This window comes from Pogona vitticeps, chromosome 3 (genome assembly GCF_051106095.1).
Source record: "Pogona vitticeps strain Pit_001003342236 chromosome 3, PviZW2.1, whole genome shotgun sequence".
Lineage (NCBI taxonomy): Eukaryota > Metazoa > Chordata > Lepidosauria > Squamata > Agamidae > Pogona > Pogona vitticeps.
In genome coordinates, this window is record NC_135785.1 from 65,282,414 (window position 1) to 65,306,580 (window position 24,167).

The 24,167-nt window shown below is 39.4% G+C and overlaps 1 protein-coding gene and 1 long non-coding RNA gene across 4 annotated transcripts in view; one reads left to right on the forward strand and one right to left on the reverse strand.

Annotated features, from left to right (window-relative positions):
• Positions 1 to 23,002, forward strand: part of LOC144587919 (uncharacterized) — a 29,495-nt gene extending 6,493 nt beyond the window's left edge. The window contains exon 2 of the long non-coding RNA XR_013543169.1: positions 14,354 to 23,002. This is a non-coding gene — a long non-coding RNA (uncharacterized LOC144587919). The remainder of the gene's footprint in view (positions 1 to 14,353) is intronic.
• The window catches only part of GFRA1 (GDNF family receptor alpha 1), a 251,153-nt gene that overhangs the window by 146,901 nt on the left and 80,085 nt on the right, over positions 1 to 24,167 (reverse strand). The window lies entirely within an intron of this gene.

The following is a 24,167-nucleotide window of genomic DNA, read 5'->3' on the forward strand; positions in this document are numbered from 1 at the left end:
AAGTTAACTTTTTACCAACTTTAGGAAGCATGATCTTAAATGAGTGAATGACTTCTCAGGTGGAATGCTCTCCTGCTTCTTACTTCTTGTTCCAAAGCAGTTCCCCTCTTAACAGTTTTCCCCCTCAAATACTGATTACCCCTCCGTGAGAGGTCTTGCTGTCACGTACACTTCCCTCAGTCCCAAATGCTGAGCTTTGTATCTCAAGCTCTACATTGGCAGCCAGTAGCTCTCTTCCTTCAACCTGAAAAATCTCTTTAACTTTAGATTTATCTCACAGCTGAGGATTCTCCTTTCCTTGTTTTAGCCATGTCAACAGTTTAATAATAGGTAACAATACGATAGGTCAGTATGGCATAGTGAGCTGAAGATCAGATCAGGTGTTCAGCCACAGAAACAAATGGGGGGTGAGGTGTGGGGAATGATAAACTATTCCTGGACAGATTGCTTACTTGAAAACCCTATTAGGATTGCAATGAGTCAAAAGTGACTTGATGGCATGTAACACTGTTCTTATTTATTCATTCATTTATTTCTTCAATTTATATATCAACCATCTAGCAAATTGCTACTCTGGGTAGTGTACAACAAATTAAACATGCAGCATACAAATGCAGGAAAAGGTGATGTCTTCCGTTAGACCATTAAAAAATAAAATAAAAAAATAAATACATTATATAATAATACAAACCATCCCAGAGAGAAATCATAACCCGAGAATCATGTTGTTCTGTCTCTCTCACTTTTACCTCTAAGATCAGTAGCTTCGACTTCCTCTACCTTATTTTCCTTACTTTGCCTTAACTTCCTCTCTCCTATGCACAATTCTGTATCTCCCCATGGTTCACTGTAATTGAACCTCTTCCTCTATAAGTGTTTTTATCTTACTTCAAATAGAATTCTTTCTGTTTTTTTTAAGGTTAATTTCCAGTGTTTCAACTCTGCTTCCTTTCCTGGAAGCTTTCCAGAGGTACTGTAATCCAGATCAAAGAACCAAAGCTACACATACTTTATTTAGCCTAATGTGGCAAATTATTTCTGGTTCAGCTCTATCAGTGAAATAACAGCTTAACCTTTGGCAGGAACAGAACCAAGGACTGCAAGGGAAAAGGTCATCTGGTTTTCCTAAGGATTTGTTCCCCGACCATGGAAGATGGATGGTATTTGCATATGTAACATGGAAGATACATACAGTACAGTATGTGCCTTGAGCGGTTATTATCTGCCAAGTAAGCAGGGTGGATAAAAATCAGTGATTTTTTAAAAAGTCAATTTGATTTTAAGTCACAATTTAAATTTTAAAAAAATAAATGTATTTAAATTGTCAAAAAAAATCTACGTTTTAAAATTTAAATCACAATTTAAATTCAATTTGATTTAAATCAAACCCAACCTGCAAGTAAGCAAGACTAACAATGCTGAAGCAATATTTTACAGTCACCTGCCCTCTAAATGATGCCAAAATAATGATGTTCTAAATCAATTACCTGGAAGCCAGACCATCTATAGCTGGACAACTAGTTCAACTATCTTATTCCTAGTATAATGAGTGTATGCCTTCACTTCAGTCGCAAAGAATTAACCATTCATCTTAGTGTCCTATTGCTAGTCCCAGCTAAAGTAAGCAAAACAAAGTGTGCTACTTATATACTGACCTACAGTACTTAAAGCACTCTTTGGGCGGTTTAAAATTTAATTATGCAGAATACACATTGCTACCCCTCCCCCAGTCAGCCAGGTACTCAATTTACTGACCCCAGAAAGATCGGATGCTGGATCAACCTTGAGTTTGCTACCACGGATCTGTTGGGATCACACACAGGTCATGAACAGAGTTTTGACTGAGTACTGCAGTTAAATCACCGCATCACTGAATAAATTGTTGAATTATTGTTGAATTTATCACTTATGTAAATCCAGTTTGCTTTAGTTGGGGTTCAAAACAGGAGAGTAATGTAAACATTTGTAAAAATCTGCATCACATGCAGGAAGAACTGACTGGCAAAGTTTTTTTCAGCATCACGGATAGGAAGGATAGATTCCGTACCTGCAAATGAGTTTCTTCAAGTAGTCATCTATGAACTCACATCAATGGGTTATTCTGCACCTGTGTAGCCTCATACTGAAACTTTTATAGCTGAGCTGTTAAGTTTTGGTGGGAGCCCTACTCACTCCACTGCACATGTCCAAGCGTTTACCTCCATTTTCCTTCAGCGCCTTTTCATCTTCCAATTAAACAAGTTGCAAGTCACAGAGACCACGTAGAAGAAATGGCCCAATCAAACTTAATGGTTGATCCTAAATTTTTATAGCCCATTGATTTTCATAAATTAGTTAAGGACGTGCTTAACTTTCTCCTACTGAATAAAACAGACCTTTAAAAGAGAAGATTTGTGTTAAATTAGCTTACGCAAGAAAGAGGTCACTGAGAAAAATTATCTTAATTCAACGTCTGTAATTATGGAGAAATACTACGGAAGCATTGTAATAGGCTAAAAGAACTGGAATAATTGAACAACAACAGCCCAATGAATTGTATTACGCATTTTTCATGGATCAACCTGAAAAGTTGCTTTAAAATGTTGGCATCAAACTTGAACTGGTAGGATCTCACTAATTTTTCTATTACCTTTCTAAATACAGTGTCCTAAGTACACATAAGTGATGTTTTCATCATATGTGAAACATATGGGACCAATTTCAGATAAAAAATTCCAAGTTCCAAATACAGATAAAAAATTCCAAGGTCTAAATACAGCACATTTCAGACACTGGATATAACACTCTTTTTAATGGCTTGTGAAATGTGTAAAGTTTGACTGCCTAATAAACTGCCACCATTAAAAAACCTGCAATGACAGAATCATCATGCTCGAAACATATTATGAACCATTTCTATTGAGTTTTATTGACTTGGTAAAAACAAATGATCATACAGATTGTCTTTTGTTTATGAATTTGGCCCACACAACTAAGGCAGCCACATTTTCCACATTGCTTTCCAGGTGAAAATTATCATCAGAAAATAAGGCATCTACTACCTATTCACTAAACTAGGAATTACTGTATTAAGTTATATGTTCATCTCTTTCATGGATGTTTGGCTGCTGATGCAACAGGGCTACATAGCAGTGCCAAATTCTATTAAAAACCACATACATGGCTTATCCGAACAAAAATATGCTGCACGTATGGCATCATCATTGGTAAGGGACTGTTTGGATAACAAAATACTAAAGGAGAGTAATCTATCATGGCACTGTCAATTTGATTAATGTAAAAGAACCATATTTTAGGAGGGAAAAGGAAATTACAGGTCATTAAGAGTAGATTTAAATTATGTTATGGTTTGAATGATTTTCTTCCTTTTCTGCAGGGCTGGCTATGTTGTTTGACATGCATTCTCATCGTTTATTTTATTATTCAAAGCATTCTCCTTGCTTCAAAGTTGAATAATGTTTTAGCTGACATAAACAAAGCATGTTCTGTCAGTTTTTAAAGATCTGATAAGACAGAAAATGTGAACCTGTATAAAAGCAACTATAATTACTATTGCTTTCATCATCTGAAAATCAATATTATTATTCAGAAGCAATTGTTTAGCTCTCCAAGTTTGCTCAACATTTAGAACACACATTCCAGACTTCAAATAAATCATTACACAAAAACAAATACATGGCACGTCACTGCAATTCAGACTAGAAAAGCCAAACAGATTACTCAAAGACAAAGGAAGGAAGGTTTGCTTGAAAAAAATTGGGTTTTAAGGAAAAGCCGGAAGGAGAAAAGAAGGCATCTGGCAGATGAAGACAAGGCAGCTATTCCAGACACACACACAAAAAAAGGCACACAGGAAGATAGCAGAATAAGACAAAATGAGTAACAGAATGAAATGGTTGAGGAGAACAAAGGAAGACAAAAATGACACAGAGAGGGCACATTTATGCAATGTGCTGTGCTATGAATGCGAATGAGGATGATTTTCAGTGCATTTCCCCCCCCCCAACACCTTTGGAAAATGCAGGACAAGAAATGGGCGCAGATGGACCTCCTTGTGATTTATCAATGGTCAAGTTCAAGTTTCATTGTCAACAAAGCTACAAAGCAATTTTCAAAATATGTCAATCTGAGTTTCTACCTTGTGCCACTTTCTTATGTTCAGATATCAATATAAACCTGTAAGAGATACTGCTGCTATGACAAACTCTCACTCACTCACACCAGCAGAAAGGTCTAGGCATGTAAACTTCTCTGTGACAAAAGCAGTAATGGCTGACAAATGCTGATCATCTTTCAAACTATCTCCATTCATGAGACAGAAGAAATGTACATGTTTCATATTATTTATATTAAATGGTCCCATATTCTGATAGATTGCTATTCAACTTCAGAGAGACTATGTCACCCACCATATCAAACATAAGGACAAAATGAAAATAAAGCATTAATTGTAATGTTTGTGAAGATACTTCCAAATTTACAAATAGCCTTTGCGTACAAGACAATATACATAGAGCATTCTCCTAGTTGCTTCCTAGTACAGGCGTACCTTGGTTTACAAATTTAATGCGTTCCCTGGGACATTACGTAATGTGAATAATTAATAAACTGAAATGTGGTTTGCCATAGGAACGGGGGCGGTGCTATAAACCTCCAAGCACAATGCATCCTGGGGGAAACTTGCTTCATACTGTGGGAAAAAATCGTAAACTGAGGCATTATTTTCAATGGATTTCCATTTGTAAACCGAAAATTATGTTAACCGAGGTGTTCGTAAACCGAGGTACTACTGTACTGTTATAATAACAATAGCAAAAAACAAAAACAAAAAAAATCCACTTTTGAGTATTCAAGGAATTTACAGAAGTAATCTCAGATGTTATACCCTATAGAACAGTATTGTTAGGGTAATCTATGCAAGTTTATTTGAGCACAACAAGCACTGGCTGAAATCCTTTATGTTATGTTATGCCAGAGGAAGTGTGCCATAAGCTATGTGCAGGAAACTAGCACTGCTCAATTAGATTGCACAACTGATTGCAGAATTTCCATTTCCCCCTTTATCCAGCATGCATGTGGAAGCGCTTCGTGATTAGCCCTTCTTCCCTGCTATGGTTCTTCCTAATACTGCAGCAGCTTCACACTGTGCACATGGAGCTCCCCAACAGGATTTGAGCCATTGTATTTACCATGCTTAGTGGCAGTTTGCATAGGACTGGAGCCTTAGTGAGATGATCCTGGAAAACAACATTCTAAAAGAATAGATATAATGACACATTGATGCCATCCATAATTATATGTTAGCGGTAGAAAGAAAATTATGTTCTAGGTTTCATAGCAATTATGGATAAATCAGCAGGTCATTATATTAATTCTCCTTAAAAGCAACTCTCCACTCTTAGTCACATATTCATAAATGTGAGCATGGTATAATGACGCCAGGATTCATAAGGGACAAGAAACAGGATGTACAGAAGAGGAGAGACAATGGCATCATATGCTCTCCCCTGGTTTCTGGTCTCCCAATGTTTAGGTGATATTCTATAGGACCTATAGGAGTGGGAATAGATTTCACCAGCAACAATGCTTATAATCCTGTTGCTTTATATATTAAGTCAGACTATAGTAAGCCTATTGAATCAGTGGGCACTCTGGCAAGTCAATTCTCTGTAAGTTCAATTGATTCAAGGGGGCCTATTCTAGCTGTGACTATATTATCAATGGAAATTACAGAAAAAATGATTTAGCAAATCTCCACTGATTCAATGGGCCTACTCTTGTGCAACTTACTATGCAACAGCATTTTAGCCAATATATTTATCTCCACCTAGTATGAAGTATTTTGATGGTCTTATTAGCTTCAGAAAATATCTGCTTGCAGTGTACATGGAAACCTCTAAACCTGGAGTGCTGATTTTCATGTTTTCGTGTTCACTAAGAACACATCACGATGAGTGCCTAGACTTCTAACTTTAACACTATTTAAACTATTCTAAATTATTCACATGGGTTTAACTGTGGCCAACTACTGGTTGCTCCAGACTACTGTACTTCTATAACATAACCTGTAAACTAATAATGCCCTGGTTCAAATCATCTCTAAAGTGAGTGTCCTTAGGCAATTCATATTACTCTATTTCAACATTAGCTCTCCAGCAATGGTGAAATACAAATACAGTACTAGTGTATTTCTGCATGGCAGTTTAAAGATTATTCTGTTGATATGTGTGAAATGCTATACTTACAAAATCCTCTACCAGTGAGCAGTACAGAACGTATGTAACTGCCTTAGGCATGACATCCCATGTCAATGGCTACCAGCTATTTAATATTTAGGAAGTCATCAGAAAGTGAAAGCAATTTAGATAATTTTCATTACAGAAAACTCCTTTCTTCCAAAAAGTAGGAGTGTGCTTTAAAGAAACACAGAGATAGAGACTTGTCTGCAATTATATTTGTCACCATGTTATATTTACCAAATTATATTTGTCATCACCATTTCAGACATGGCACAATTCAGGTTAACTGATGAATTGAACACTCTAAGCAACTATCATTTGTCACAGTTTGCTCAAAGGTTTTCCAACGTGCTCCATTTGTTCATAAATACGTTTTTGCAACTTTCATACTTTACATTTGTAGAAGTACATCATATATACACCTAACAATCACATTCTATGGACTGGAGCTTTATTTTTATTGGGTACATATACATAGTTTTTCCACCTAAGATTAGACTCATATACTTTTGCTAAAGATGACATACAGTGGTGCCTCGCAAGACGATTTTAATTTGTTCCGCGAAAATCATTGTCTTGTGAAAAAATCGTCTTGCAAAGCATTGGTCTTGGGGGAAAAAAAACCCCATGTCTTGCGAAGCATAGTCATAGAAAAAACCATCTTGCGAAGCATGGTCATAGAAAAAACAGTCTTGTGAAGCACCATAGGGATCGCAAAAACCAATCGTCTTGCGGGTTTTTCACCCCACGAGGCAATTGTCTTGTGAGGCACCACTGTACTCTGAAATAATCTCATCTTGTTGTATTGTACCATATCTGTGCTTTTGGGGAAACCACATTCTTTTTTTTTCCTTTTCTTTTTAGTCTACAATTGTTACACTTTCCACATAAATTCCCTGTTCTGACAACAGATTTAATGGTGTATGGCCAGTGAATACCCTGTAACTTTTAATGTTTATATTTGATACAACTAAAAATGTCACATCTGTACATATAGAAAGAAAGGAGTTAAGAACTGTAGCCAACACAATGTTGTTATTCTAACTAGTTCATTGAACAGTGAACATGATTCGCAAGAAATTGAATGGCATGCAGAGGGGAAAGAAGAGATAAATTAATGGGGAACGTGAAGACTGCTGTAATAAACTATTCAGAGTAAGGGAAATGTCTAGGAAAGTCCCATGGGAAGAGTCACATCTGGAACTGTCACATCTGGAGCTCCTGCTCAAATATCATTAAGGGGGTTTGTTTTCAAAGAGAGGATATAAACTGAAGTGCTCTGAAATCACAAGAAGATTGTTTACACAGCAGAGAGGTGGGAGAGTTTTTATCTCTGAAAGAAAATCTGGTATGCAGATAAACTGCATATTGGATAGCTTTAGAGGATCCCTTGCCTCAGACAGAAGGGATGTTCAGAAGAACAAAGACGCCTTACATCAGGCAAAGCCCATGAAAGATTCAGTACCCAGTTCCAGAGCTGTCAGTAAAACAATTGCCAAAGAGTTGCTTGTTAACATTTCAAAGTATTCCTTTACCAGGCTCCCCTCTCTTGCTAACCATGCCCCTACTGTAGTGGTGAATGGCGAATCTTGCCCCTGGAATGCATCACAAAAGGGAATGAAGAAGAAGAAATAATATGATGAGTGAGAAACATGGAGGCAGCAAAAAGGGTGCCTTTATGTGTAAATCATTTACAGTAGCACAAGACTCCAAGACCTAAGCTCTTATTTGACAGGGCAAAACCATCCAAGCATTCAAGAGATTTGCTTCAATTGGCTGGGGGGAAAAAATTAAACCTCTGTATACACACACTGAATGGCATGTTTCTAATAGAACACATGCAAGTGGGATTTAGACTGTGCCTGTACAGCATATCTCTTTGTAGTCTCTAGGAGCCACACACTTCCAGTCTGCAAGAAGCAAAAGAAGCTTCTTCTTCAGGGACTCACAGGAAAAACAAATGTAAATGTGATAGCTCTGGCTAATCTCTCCTAATTTCAATTTCACTTGATATGGTTAGGCCATGGTAATTTTTTTTTTAAAAAATTCTCCATTTATCTATAGTAGCAGAATTGTCCTTCTTTAAACACATGGCTGAACTGTTCAAGTGAAGCAAAGACTAAAATGCCAATTGATTTTATGCCCAAATAAGGCATTACTTAGATCTTTGACAATGACCAAAGGAAAAAAAAATGCTGGTTAGTGAAAATTCATGCAAGCTGTTCTAGGCTGTTGGGAGAAGTTAATTAAAATATGAAAGGGATTTTTTTTCTTTCACTTGTGTGCTGAAGGAAAAGCAGTACCTAGTGTCATTCTTGAACAGGGGGATGAAAGAGACAGAAAAAAGAAATAGATAAACAAAGAACAAATTTACAAGCAAAATATAACTGGTGTCATACTACTGTATATTGCAGTAAAGCCACAGTTGCTGGTGTAGTTGCTTTCTGGATAGACTACTCATTCTCTTAATCAGAGCTCATATGGTGAAGGTGTTGAGATGGACCACATTGCTTGCGGTCAGCCTCTCTGCACCGTCTTTCCAAACTTCTTAGGCTGAAAGAACTGTGAGAAGAGTCTCCTCTCTTTACATGTGGGGCTTTTCCACATAGTAGAAGCAACACAAAAAGCTTCCTACTTCACCTGTGAAAGATCACCAAAAGTGTAACAGGACCCAGTCTCTCTCTTTGAGCGAATGTTCACAACATGGGGAAAAGGACTCTTTTTTTTCAGTGCTACAGAGAAGGCACAATGTGACCTGATTCGCTCCTTCTTTCTCTTCGACAACTCCTATAGCAGTAGCAGTGGTGACAAAGGAAGGCAAAGCTGCAAGAAGGATTTGAGCCACCTGTCATCTCCAAAACCAAGAGCAGAAATAAGCCCTTAAGCCTCTGAAGGTACTTACAATGCTGCAATGGGTGTGTGAGAACCTAAATAGAGTAATGGGGTATAAGCCTACAAGTCATGTGCTATACCACAGACGTGGTGGCACTGTGGGCTAAACCGCAGAAGCCTGTGCTGCAGGGTCAGAAGACCAGCAGTCGTAACATCAAATCCACGCAACGGAGTGAGCTCCCGTCACTTTGTTCCAGCTCCTCGCCAACCTAGCAGTTCGAAAGCATGCAAATAGGTACTATCTCGGTGGGAAGGTAAAACAGCATTCCCTAGTCATGCTGGCCACGTGACAATGGAAACTGTCTTCAGACAGGCGCTGGCTCTATGGCTTGAAAAGTGGGATGAGCGCCGCCCCCTAGAGTCAGACACGACTGGACTAAAAATGTCAAGGGGAACCTTTACCTTTTACCTTTACCTTTACCTCCAAAGAAATTATGTTAGTCCAGGTTTCTATATTATCAATAGCAAGTCTCCATCCCATGGCAGATTCCTGTACTTTACAACTTCTGTAAAAAAAAAAAAATGGAAATTAAGCAAAATCATACAGATTCCTTACAGATTAATTGTCTGGGAGGCCCTAATCAATTATTTATTCATTTGCCCTCAAGTTGGAACTGACTTAAAGTGACCCTGATAGGGTTTTCAAGGTAGGTGAGATAGTTAAGAAGTGTCTTTATCAGTTCCACATCCTCAGTGGGCTTCCATGGCAGAGAGGGGATTCAAATCCTGGTTGCCAGAGTCCTTTATGCACTACACCACACTGGGTAACCCCTTATTAATTTGCTAGGCTTTCTAAGTTTTGCTTGTGAGAACATAGTACTCTGCCACAGAAATGTTCCTTCCAGCTTTCCTGAAGCTTAAGCCAAAGTAAAAACAATAGTGTGCACGGCTCCAAAGCAAAGACCTTACGTTTTCCAGTGTAAATTATATGTGACTTTAACAGTATGAAGTCTGTCAAGTGGCCCACAGCATAAATTTGCACACAGTTCAACACAACATGAACACATTAAATAGGATTTGGCACTAAAAAACCATACACTGAATGGGAATAGAGAAAAAAAATTGCCCACATTCTCCCCAGAAGACTATTCACCCTGAGGCCTTAGGCATTAATTTAACTGAATGAGGAAGCCACTAGGGCAGCTGTCGGTAGCTTATTTGATTTGTGAATAAACAATAGCTTCATTTTAAAGGCTATTCACTTTTACTCCATTCCAATGTATAATCAAAAACCACAAAAGGAAATAATAATTTAAAACACGAACAAATATACATGCTCCTTTTTACAGGGGTTCTCAAATAAAAACTTGTTTGTTTTTTTCCTTTTTCAACACTGTGAGGGAAAACATCTCAACAAAAACAACTTACAGTCACACTCTTAATTTTTAACTGCTATTAATGGTAAAGTACCCAGAGGCCACATCTTACACTTAATTGATACTGTACATTCATCTGTATATTAATGAGAAGTTAGGGTATCGTAGGTCATTCCAATAAAATCTTTGTACTTGTCAGCTTGAATTATGTATCTTTATATGTTGTAGAAAACAGTGACAATCTGATAATTATAGCCATTGATACAGGTTGTGGTACTTTGTTGGAACAACCAGGTACATCATGTCCAAAGCAAGATGTCAATCTAGCATGGCAGTAATGATCTATCAGACAGTAAGTCCCTTGAGTTGCCAAAAGGAAATATAATTTAACAATGCAGCAGATTTTCATATGTAAAACCCACCCCTCCTTCCTGCTACTGATGCTGCAATTTTTATCTGTCCCATAGTAATACAGAATCCTAGTGTTCTGAACAGCTGTGTTACTGTAACATAACATACGGTAGTTTGTGCCTCCAAGCCCCAATTTCTGCAATCAGAAACATGCAAACAATACAAAGTTGAGATTCACCATTTCCCTAAGAAATGTACTATAAAGACTGTACATAAATGTATGTAAGAGGAGAGCAGCCAAATATTTGTATGCACCCATAAAGGTGGAATGTATTTATAGGACAAATATGCTTCTGGCCCCAAACTGTTTGATTACACAAATAAGGAGAGGTGAACCTGGCCACAGGTGACTGCTGTTTCTATACTTCCTGGTTTGTTAGAGGACATGATCAATGAAACAAGTCTAAATATCTTGTTTCTCTCAAAATAAGACCTAACCTGAAAATAAGCCCTAGTATGATTTTTTCAGGATGCTTGTAATATAAGCCCTACCCCAAATATAAGCCCTAGTTCAGTGAAACCTCGCCCTCCACCATTGTGCAACAACTGGAAGATGACCTGACTGTATTTGAATAAATGTAGATTGATGTATATATATATATAAAAAAAACATCCCCTGAAAATAAGCCCTAATGTGTATTTTGGAGCAAAAATTAATATAAGACCCTGTCTTATTTTGGGGAAAACATGGTAATAAATACAGCATCGGTGGTAGAAATCTTGAGGAAAATAGAGCCAAACCTTACTACTCATCTTCAAGTCTACAGTACTCTGAAACAGTGATGGCAGCAAAGGAGTAATATCACTCTGTCATTACTGTGTTAACACAATGCTGTCCAGTGACTTGGGCAAGGCTTTCTCCATTAGGTTTGGCAGTATGAAGTGTAAGGAACCTGCCCATGCAGAGAGGTAATCTGCCGAAGCTCTTTCCCAGATGCCCCACCATCTGGCTGGTGACCAGAAAGACAAAACTTTCTTAGTAGTGTCACTGCGTATTTGTTCCATTCCCTGTCCAGAAAGACTCTAATACAGGACATACTGCTGTTTTTAGTGGTTCTGTCCGAATACAGTTTCTTTTGGGTCCTCTGTTATTTCAGAGATTGCCATAATTACTGAAGTCAGACTTTGTGTTTGCTATCTAGATTTTACAGATGACATATTATATATAATATGAAAAATAATAAAAATAATATGTCATCTGAAAAAACAGATAGCAAACGCAAAGTCTGATTATATATATATTCAAAACTAACTTGTGGCAGGAAACCTTCTTCTTATACAGAGTTGCATGGATGTCTCCACTGTCTCCAAGGAAGCTTGGTTCTGAAAGGCTCTCTATATTGCTCCTCTTGAGAAGCTTATACATCATCTGCATGTTTCATGAGGGGAAACAGATCCCAAGGATACTGCATCTATGTGGCAGACTTTTATGGTATATATAAACAATCCTTCCTGTCCCATTAACACCAAGTCCATTTGGTGTTAAATGTAATTGAAAATCTGTATTTCTAAATAAAGTGGGTTTTTTTCCAAAAAAGATTCAGTTGATGCCAACGTTGGATAAAGAGACCTTTACTATCCCAAGTTTTAACAATTTATCTTCTCATTTAGAATGATGTGTTTATTATCTGTCCATTTTCTCTTTATTTTGTAAACTGCTCTGCAAACTCTGCTGAATATTTCAAAAAATTTACCCATTGTATGTATTCTCGAAGGCTTTCACAGCCCGAATCCGATGTTTGTTGTAGGTTTTCCGGGCTGTTTGACCATGTTCTGGAGGTTTTTCTTCCTAACATTTTGTCAGTCTCTGTGTTTGGCATCTTCAGAGGACAGCAGTTAGAAATCTGTCTGTGTTCTGATGTAGTGTGTGGGATAGTTGAGTATTTGTAGCTGTGGGACCCGCTTTTTGTCCTTTTCAGGAGGTATGTATTGGTGTGATAAGGAGGGAGATGATCTGACACTGATTGATGGGTGTCATTAGCTATTCTATTGTGTGCAGTGATCACCCATAACAAAAAACACCGTGATCACCATAATCACCCAATCTCCTGAAAAGGACAAAAAGCTGATCTCACAGCTGCAAATGCTCAACTATCCCACTGCCATAAGTTCAGCTGAAGAACCGGAACCTGAGGGGTTAACTACAGATGAGGAGAATGCTGAGCGATTAGAAGCACAGACAGCTGGATCGTCACCAAATTCTCCTCCCCCAGTAACCAGGGTGAGGGTTAGACTTCAGCAAAGACTTATGACGCAAAGGTCAGAGGATCACTTGAATGCTGCCCGCAGAAACATCAGGTCAACTAGTCCTTAGTTTTGACAGGATGAAAGGCTTCCAGCAGTTCAATGACTGTTTTGCTATATAATCAGCTCCCAGATGGCTGGGAAGCTCGTGGAAGCAACGTCAAATCTCTGGCTTGCATCCATGCTCCTGAATACCTTGAGCCTTGTTCTCTGGACCCTTGGCTTTGGACTCTGACCCCAGACTATGTTGTGTGATTTGGCTTTGGACCCTCACCTCGACTTATGGATTGTGATTTGGCTTTGCCATTTTGATATTGGCTCTGCATCCTCTGAACTTCTGATATTGGACTGGCTTATCAGACTTTGCTCTTGAAACCCCTGGGAACGTGACACCCACATACTACACCAGAACACAGAGTTCTAACTCCTGTCCTCTGAAGATGCCAGTCACAAAGATTGGTGAAATGTTAGGGGGAAAAAACCCTCCAGAACACACCGAACAGCCTGAAAAACCTACAACAACCATTACCCATTGTAACTTAATTGCTAGAAAACTGGATTCTAGTGTGTGTGTGTGTGTGTGTGTGTGTTTGGGGGGGCAACATTTATCAATATGTCCACAACACTACCCTGTTTGGGATCTTTTAGGTGAACTCCAAAGATCTTTGACAACCACCTCTTATGATTAACCACTGAACAGCAAGCATGGGTGGGCTAACTAATTGCCTCCCACTGGTTAGAAATATTTCCTTGCAAGAACAGATGATCTTAGCTTCAATTAAAGTGGTGGATATGTAGCCACTCTTGAATAAAGACACGTAGGACCTTTCTGCTTCTATCAAAGACTCGGTGACTAATGAGCTGCTCATGTAGATGGTGCTGGACAATCTGATTTTGAATGACATAGATTATCGGTTTCCATTTCAACCAGGTTTCAAACTCAGTTTGGAACAAAAGCAGTTTGGATCATCTTGATAGCTATCCTGTGCTAAGAAAGAGACAGCAGAAACATAACCTTGTTGATTCTCACAGCAGTTGAGAATCACAGCAGTTTTCAACACAGTTGCCTATGGTATTATTCTGACTCTGCTCTTATCCCTGTTTGGTTTCAACAGATCTTGGAAAATAAAGTTGTACAAGCTCTGAGTTTCAAAACAAATTTCTGAGGTTACTATGTTTCATCCCCAGTGCTATTCTCCATCTATACAAATCCAATGAATTGAGTAATTTGAACTTTTTCTCTTTTTTCAGATGAAGCCATGGAGGTGCTGAACCAACTGTAGTTAGCAATGAATGGGATGGGGACCGAAATCTGAAGCTGAACTCCACTAAGAGGGGTGTGATAAGACTAGGTGGTTCAACCTGTGTTCAACCATATATGCATAATGATCCTGCAGAATAAACAGATGCATGTATTGGTTGATCCACATAAGCATCTGCATACTTCTTTCTCAGTTTGCAGTTTGATTCATGTAATTATAGAGCCTTTTAAGAGCTGAAATGTAAAGCAAAAGGAGGGGGAAGTAAAGCATGTAAAGAAATAAGTAGTTATGCCATTTTCAACAGAAACAAGATACAAAGGAGACCTTCTAAATCAGCTGATTTCTCTCCTGTGTCACTAAGATTGATTTTCTCATATTCCCAGACATGCTCTTTGACCCGTTATTTAAAATGAGCCCAAAACATTGAAACCTCAGCAAGTTTCAACTACCAAATTTTGTTGCACATACCATGGGAGCATAAGAGTTGACAAAATAAATGACTTTTAAAAAAAGGAATGAATAATTGATTTTAAAAATGTCAAATCCATTTTCCCATTTAAATTTAGTTTTTAATTTGTAAATTATTTTTTTAAAGATAACCTTGTTTTACAGAAATGTGTGATCGGTGCAAAGCCAACATATATATAAGCTCATAGAACCAAATGATAGCCATGCATCAAACAAGTACACTGAACTGAGCACTATTTTGTGGAAAAAAGAATAGGGGTACAACAGGAAATGCTGTCCAAAACAAAAAGCAAACAGTTGTCCAAACCTGACTGCAAACCACCATATTTGGATTATTATAGAAATCAGTTAATTCATGTTGTTATTGAAGAACAATATGAATTTCAGAAATTGAATCTTTTTTGAGTTCACCTTGCTTTAAATTAGTCTAATGGAGACCACAGACTTCTTTTCCCTTATTAACTGAGAAACCTAGCTCTTTCACTATAACCAGTCTACAGAGTGCAAATAACCTTTGTGTGGGTTGATTTTAAGAGACAAGTACTTACCTTACAGGAAATCTTTAAAGTAACTGGAATTCATTATGGGAGAAAACCAATATGAGGGGGGGAAAGTAAAATGATAATAACCACATTTATTACAGAATTGCAAGCAAGGATTCTGTAAACCATGGTTTATAGTGCATGTACTCTCCCTTAAGTCCTTCCAGACGGACAATCAGCTAAACTAAACCAGAAATACAGTACTCCGTTTAGAATGTCATCCAAGCCATGATTCTATCTTATTGTTCTCTTTAAAAGCCAAGATTATTCAGCAGGGTTTGTTCTTGCACTACCAATTCTGTTTTCTTACCATATTTCCTAGTACCATATAGTGCTCTAGAGATGCAGATATTAACAGAGCTTACTCTCTATACCACTGTTCTTCAACTATCCAATGGAAAAGTGAGTCCTCATATATTACAATTACACACAACCCATTAAAACAAGAAATCTCTGGTGTCCCTGAATCCCCATGAGAAAGGAACAGCCCTATGAAAACGGGTGGGGATTGATTGGCTCAACATTAAATCATATAGACTAGATGGTCCAGTCTTCCTCTCCTACAAGCCTAGACTTTACATGACTTCCTATCCAATTCATTTCAGTTGTCTTTCCCAACTTTTACTTCCTGTAAGTGCTCCATGTTTTCAGAACCATTGACTCATCTTAACTTATTTACCATCCAATCCTTATGATTTTACCTGTTCTCTAGGGGAACAGGTACCTGGAAAGGAAAGTGATGGACTTTCATCTCCTGGTTTCAACTGCCATGCCAGGGATAAGGCATAATAATGGATAAATCTTAATCTACTCAATTCAGTTACAAAAGAAATAAACCAAAGTAGCTGCTTCTTACAGAGCAAGCACATGGAACTCTCATGTGAGTGGAAGCAGTCAAATAATGGACAAAGCATCTCAGGTTCATATTAGGGGAGTGTAACATCTCAATAGCCACACACTACAAGACTGTGCATCTTGATTCATATAGCTAACCCAATTCTCTACAGCAGTTTTTGAAAGATGAGCAGGGGAAAGCAGCTTTTAGACAAACTGTACCAAAATATAGTCACTAACATTAATTGACGAAACATGAACAGTGGAATGAAAAACAGCAAGCCATCACACTGCATTAAATGATCACAGTAACAGGCAGGAGAGGGGCAGTTTAAGCCATTAACCAATTTATCACTAGGTTCCTGTATCATTCATATTATCTCAAATGCCCTGTAATGATCAAATGAGTTGCAACTGGCACTACAGTGTTTGAAGAAATGTGATAATGAGCGGCCCAGTTTTCCCTACATAAATGCTTGCTGAGTTAAAATCCAGGTCAACCAACTTTCACACAGGATTTAGTCGTATTGATGAGAACTGTAATTTTCCAGATCAAATCTGACATGGCTTTAGAAACTTAGCCAGTAGTACTGAATCTTTCCTACTGTCCCCATCCCACAGCTAAGGTTCTGATCTAGATCAGAAATTCTGGGCTTACTCTAGATTTTTTTATTTTTAAAAAAAGGGGGTGGGGAGAGAGAGATAACTACTGATTAAGCCTTCAAATGGTATTGGCTTCGGCCTTCACTGATAAGGACAGGCAGTGACATTCTCTTCCATATTATTTTTGACTTGCAAGGTTGATTGGCAGACTCCAGAACACATTCTCAGGCTAAGTCTTGTTGAGCTATAACACAAATTTTGTGCTGGCTGCCTTGACCACGGCTAGCAAAATTTTAATGGTTGGTTTATGCTTTGAACTGACATGCACATAATCCTGAATCATCAATCATTTCACTTTTATATCACTCTGATATCTACAGAATAGTCAAAGTGATGTACAACAAAGGAAGACAATAATGAATAATATATCCCATTCCCATTAAAGAAAAGTCTGGTAATGCCATATGAAGTATAAAACAGAACACCAACACTTAATTAGTTAATTAATAATTCCACAACTAGCAATAACAAAGTAGAGCAGCCTCTGATCTTGCTTGTTACCAGAAGTGGGAGAGTATAATCTTTAGGAGGTACAGAGGGCAGCAAGGGCAGCTGACAATCTCAAGTGCTGCTAGGACAGTGGAGGCAAACCTTTTTCTGCTTGAGTGCCCAAAATGAGGGGGTGAGGAAGCAACCAGTGGTTGCAATGCCACCTGGAAGACCAGAACCAGAACAGGAAGTGGCAGTTTCAGGGGGAATCATGGGGACGGACAGGAAGTTACAGGGGGAATCATGGGGATGGACAGGAAGTTAAAGGTCCCAGAACAGGAAGAGAAAGGGGGGATCCCAGCTGCAGCCACTTCAAAAGGTTTCTTTCCACAAGGGTGGGTAGGTGGGCTGCTCACTCGTGTGCCAGAAGAAAGGGCTTCGCATGCCAGATGTGGCACGCGTGCCATAGGTTCGCCATCACTGTGCTAGGATAAGGGTGGCACCTTCCTTAACTTAGATGCCAAGCAGGTAGCAGAATTTTCTTCTCTGGTAAGATTGGAAAAGACTGCTTTTAGCAGGGCCAATCTAAGACATTTTGCTGTCTGATGGATAAAACGGTTCTATCCACCTCTAGCTCTATGCTCAAAATCCTATTAATATTTGCATAGGGGTTTTTTTTGTAACTTGCTGTGGCTATCTGACTAGGTGCCAGCATGTATCACAACTATGCAATCAAGCACACAAACTGGCATGTGACTGAGACACACTTCCAACACCTTGTCAAGTAGCTGAAATCAACAACAGAAAATTACACGATCTCACATGAACTCCACTCAGTTTCTAGCCTATGTATAAATGCCAACAGGAGCTGCTGTCAAATCTTACTTGAGCAGTGGCAATGGCATGATGGTTTCTATGAGCGATCGCCCTAGCTTTTTTCCTACACAAACCCAGACATCAGATCACAGTCTCACCCATTATATTACCTTCTTCCCCTGCCCTATTTTATTTACACTTGCCAACGTAAAGCATATGGGTACTCTGAAGTTTTCCAGTTATATCTACGCATAAATCAGAACACATCATCAATTAGCTACAGTAAGTTATACAAACCCTAGTTATACAAACAGCTTGGAAGAGTCTACTATAGGGCAATCTTGGTGAAATGGAGCACCTGGCCAGGAATCAAGAGTTAAATTCTCCACTGTGCCTTGTAAGAAAAGAGCCAGACTATCTGGTCTTGGGCAAGCTGCACAAGCTATACAGTCGCAAGGCATCCCCAGAGGAAGGAAATACTAAATTACTTCTGTGTATCCTGTACTCAGAAAACTCTGTAAAGGGACACCATAAACTGGAATCAATGTGACAGCGAGTAACTATAATTTTTACATATTAAAAAACTCAGATATTGCTTGGCAATGTCAGCATTTGTTGAATACACATTACAAAGCCCATCTAGGACAATAAATACTATGTTAGATATTATGCTGCCTTAAAAACCTTAATAAACACTTCATTAAGCAATGTCCTTGGCTATCAGTAGCACAATGGTGAGCAGCAACAGCTGCAGCAGCACCACTGGGGAAGGAAAAGATGGAAATATGCACAGTGAGACAGATAACACATTTTAGTGACCAGTCAATTGATAAAATGGAAAGCCAACAACAACTTGCGAAAAGTGCATTTGACTGCACCTGGACTGCTCTACTGCCCTGGAAACTTATCTTGCTTAGATAGCCCATATGGTATAATCTTTATTTATTTATTTATTTAAATTTATACCTCACCCATTTAGTGAGCAAGCCACTACTCTGGGCGGCTTACAAAATATTATAAAACCTACAGCTAAAATATTTAAACCACATAAAACATATTAGAAGTAAACAAACAAAACCCTATTCCCCCCCCCCCTTGAATAAAATCCCCAGTCCAGGACATAGGATGGCAGACAACGGGCTAGCATAATTTTACAAAAGGGTGGTGCTTGGGAAGGCCCAGGTAAAAAGCCAGGTTTTAATTTGCTCGTGGAAGCTGAGGAGGGTGGGAGCCAGTGACACCTCCACAGGGAGAGAGTTCCAGAGTGGAGCGACCACTACCGAAAAGGTCCGGATTCTGGTTGATGCTTTCCAGGCCTCTTTTGGAGTGGCCACCCACAACATTAAAGACTGGGTGGTGCGGGTGGGATGGGAAGATGACCTGGGGGAGAGGCACTCTGACAGGTAGCAAGGTCCTAGACTGTAAAGGGCTTTATAAGTTAACATCAATACCTTGAATTTGGCCCGGAAGCATATTGGCAGCTACTGCTAGCTATCCAGGATAGGTGAAATATGATCAAATTTAAATGTATCAGTGATCAGCCTGGCCACTGCATTTTGCACTTGTTGCAGCTTACAAACCACCTGATTTGGCCACAGCCAGAATCTGTTTCTCCATCAAGAGGGCCGGGTCCAGGAGCACACCCAGATTTTGCACATGATCTTTCAAGCTGAGTGTGACCCCATCAAGATCAGGTAACAGACCCCCTAACTGATCAAGATGCCCTCCCAACAACAGGATCTCTGTCTTGCCAGGATTCAATTTCAGTCTATTTGCCCTCGTCCAGTCCATAACTGCAGCACGGCTAAGCAGCATTCTAGGGTCTGTACAGCTTCCCCTGCTGAAGAGGAAAAAGAGAGATAAGAGCTGCGTATCATCAGTGTCCTGATGACAGCAAACTCTGACTCTCCAAATGACCTCTCCCAACAGCCTCATGTAGATGTTAAACAGCAAGGGGGAGATGATCAACCCCTGTGGAACACCACACTGTAGCGTCCATGGGCACGAACTAGCTTCCCCGAGCTGAACTCTCTGGCATTGGCCATCAAGGAAGGAACGGAGCCAGCGTAATGCTAGACCTCCGATTCCGCATCTCAGTAACTGATCCAGGAGGACACTGTGGTCGACAGTATCAAAGGTGGCTGAGAGGTCTAGGAGGACCAACAGGGTCACACTCCTCCAGTCAGCCTCACATAATAGGTCATCTAGCAAGGTGATTGATTAGAAGTGTCTCAGTCCCATGACACAGCTTGAACCCCAATTGGAATGGATCCATCCTATCAGTATCCTCCAAGAATGCTTGCAGCTGGTCAGTCAACAACCTCTCAGTCAGTTTCTCCATAAATGGTATGTTAGCAATCCAGGCAATAGTTGTTTAAATCTACAAGCTCTGGCCCTGTTCCCTGCTACTTTACCTTGGTGGGTGACCCAGCTAGAAGGTTCTAGAAGCTGCAAAAAGCAAGGAGTTCATGCTGGAGTTGAAAAAATAGTAGTAAATGAAAAAATAGGCAATACAGTGGTGCCTCGCTTTACGATTGCCCCTCATTATGATGAATCCACTTTACGATGATCTTTTTGCGATCACAATTGCGATCGCAAAACAATGGTCTAAATGGGGGAATTTCACTTTGCGATGATCGGTTCCCTGCTTCGGGAACCGATTCTTCACAAAACAATGTTTTTCAAACACCTGATGGGGAGTTTCAAAATGGCCACCAGGTAATTAAAATGGCTCCCCGCTGTGTTTAGGGACGGATTCCTCACTATACAGGCAGCGAAAATGGCCGCCGTATGGAGGATCTTCGCTGGACTGTGAGTTTTTACCCCACTGGAATGCATTGAATGGGTTTCAATGTGTTTCAATGGGATTTTTATTTCACTTTACGATGTTTTCGCTTAACGGCGATTTTCCTGGAACGGATTATCGTTGTTAAGCGAGGCACCACTGTACCTTTAACATGTCACTAGAAATCATCATATAATACATGAATGTGGATTAAAAACCCACTTCATCAGGCATGTACTAGTGTGAAGAACTTTATTTCCAAAAGTTCACTGCAAGCTGGATTTTGCCAGGAAAGTTACTCTTAGATTTAAAGTCCAAAAGTTTTTGGCAAGATGGAATTTGACAGGCACATTTTTCTTAGATGTAAATCAGGAAATAGTATGGTTTTCTATTGGTGGATATAGCCACAAGGCAGTGGAGGATTGAAATCAGAGGTTTCCTTCTCCTATATGGGCTGCCTTCCAAGGCTAATGAGCCCCACTTACCTGGATGCATAGATTACCGTGCTTTTCGGTCATGGAAAGGATTTTAAAAGGGGTGGGAGAGGAACGGGTGGTGCTGGAAAGGGGTTTGGAAGAGATGGAAAAGGAAAGGGGGAGGAGAGGAGTTTGGAAGGGATGGAGAGAGAAAGGATGTTAACACTGATCCATATATACAGCACCTAACTGTAGGATCAGTCTCAGTGGTTCAAAACAGAAGGTATTGTTGCATTTGACTCATGTGACTTCAGCCATCCTAAGTTGCTTCAGAGCCATGCCCCTCTCTCGAAAGATTTAGCTCACTTCATCACAGTACAATGGGCTTCTTTTGTTCAAGGGGATATGTATTCCCAGTTAGAACAGGGCAGGATGAAGTATGTAATGTCCTTGTATATAAAGGGACACTTACTATCCGCACTTAGGCACCATCAGAAGACTATTTTCTAAATTTATCTTGCAAATACTGTCATGTCATGAACAATACTGAAAAGTTGCATTCAACAATCTTCCTATTCCTTGGAGGGAAGAGCACATTTTATCTTGCTCCCTCAAGCACCCTAAAGCCATCTTTCTACAATATTTATATTCTAATCTTTCTGTGTTCACTTGTAAAAGCTGATAATTAGGAAAGCCTCTTTGATGGTCAGAAGCTGTGCACTACTTCTGTATGCATAGTAACCAGATGAATCACTGCCGGCACTAATCCTGTAAGAGTGTTAAAGGTCCCTGGAGACAGTTACAGAGAATGCAAAACCTGCCCTGTATTATGCTCTTTCCTACTAATCCTTAAAAAATGAATGTTAATTTCTCATGAAAAGGGGTTAATTATACATTTATATCCAAATCAGACATTTCAGCCTACTTTTGCAAAACAACACTGACTATATTTCTTTAAAGAAACTGTAAGGATTTCACCTCAAGCATTTGATCCAACCATATTTACTAAGAAATAACAAGACAGGAAGGAAAGCAAACAACATCATGACAAGTAACAGTGATTATCTTAAGTTAATTTACGATGCAATTTCAACACCTTTCCGCTTTTTTTTTATTTTTAATGTAAACCTTGAGGCAGCTATTTTTCTTCCACTTTCTCCAACAAGGACTTTAATATTTTTTCTGGCTGCCACATCTGATCCAAGATATCGGCTTTCGTTTGGTTGCTTATTATTAAAGTAATATCTTGCACAATAAAATATCGTTCTCCTCTTAAACATTTTACAGTCACTAAAGAAAAAGATCTAGCTGACTTTAAGGTAACAAGACATATTGCTCATGCCCTGAATGATTTGTGAACGTGAGTAGACAGGTCTTCTGTCAGAACTGCACTGATGACATAAAGACTCCGAAAAATGTTTAACAGTATTTCTAATAACATTGCTGGAAGCAGTACTGTTCTCTTTTTTAAAGCTGTTGCATACCACAAATACAGGGTAGAAGAAGAGGACGACCATATACATGATGCATAATAAAGTTGACTAATCCCATGAAGTAAGAATCGACTGCCAAACTAAGTTGCTTCCATATGCAGAAACGGAGAATGGAATCACCTTGCCCTCAGTCAACAGGACATCTTGGATCAGATCTGCTTGCAGGGCCATTTGTTTAGAGCAGAGATCCCCAACCCCCCCGGTCCATGGGCTTCCTTGAACTGGGCTGCAGACACGGATCTCCGTCCCCCCCACACACGGTGAGTGTGTTGCGCTTACGGGTGGGTGTGTTGCAAGCGCAACATGCCCACCCGCGAGCGCGACACGCCCACCTGCAAGCACGGGGGTGCCCCACACACACAGAGCCTGCACCCCCCAATGGTCCGAAAAAGGTTGGAGGCCACTGGTTTAGAGTATAAGCATTTTTAGGCCAAGAATGGAATGACAGCTTGAACAGCATGTGCCTGATCACACCAGAAAGGCCATTTTAATGGGGAAAATCTCCTTTAAAGTGATCCTTCCATCTGCTGGGGGATCCTCCCAGCCTGGCTCAAAAAATAGAATCCCCACAGCTGGATCAAAAAAATCCAGCTGGAGCACAGGTCAGGTTCAGTCTGGAGCACATTTCTCCATGCATTGTGTGATTACCAGGATATAAATTGCACCGGACTGTGCCACAAGAGGTCCAAATTGCAATATACTTCCCCATGTGAGCACACCTGAAAACTAATTATTTGTTCTATAGAGCTATACACAAAAAATTGTGAACCTTTGTAGTTGCTCTTACATGTCATCAGATTGCCTCTGACTTGTGGTGACACTATGAACAGCTCAGCTCTTGCAAACTCAGTTGTGAAAATAAGAAACTGGAACATCAAAATAAAAATGAGTGTTTGCACTTCAACATCAAGCCACAGGTTGGAGATAAGCTGGGAAACAAAGTGGTCTTACATCAGGGGGATGAAAGACGTATTGGAAAACATTGTTCAGAAAATGCTAAGATCCACTGGTTGAAATTCTGTTGCATAACTTACACCATTCATCACTTGGAACCCATAAGAGCCACAGAATGAAAGTATTTACCAGAAACTGCCACCTCTAGCTGATGTTAGCCCTCCCCTGCTCCTGTTTCTCCCATGACTTCCACACAATTAAAAGGACTATACCGGAGGTGGAAAAGCCACAGGAAGAAATCAGAGGTTTTCAATTATTGGGGGGGAAATCTTGCTCATGGCATCATCACTCTTCTGCAGCTACAAATTATGAAATAAGATTTCAGCCTCTGATTAAGTTTTATTTTATTTCCTGAACAGAATACCGCTTTTACAAGAACAAATCTACAAGTAGAGAAATCCAC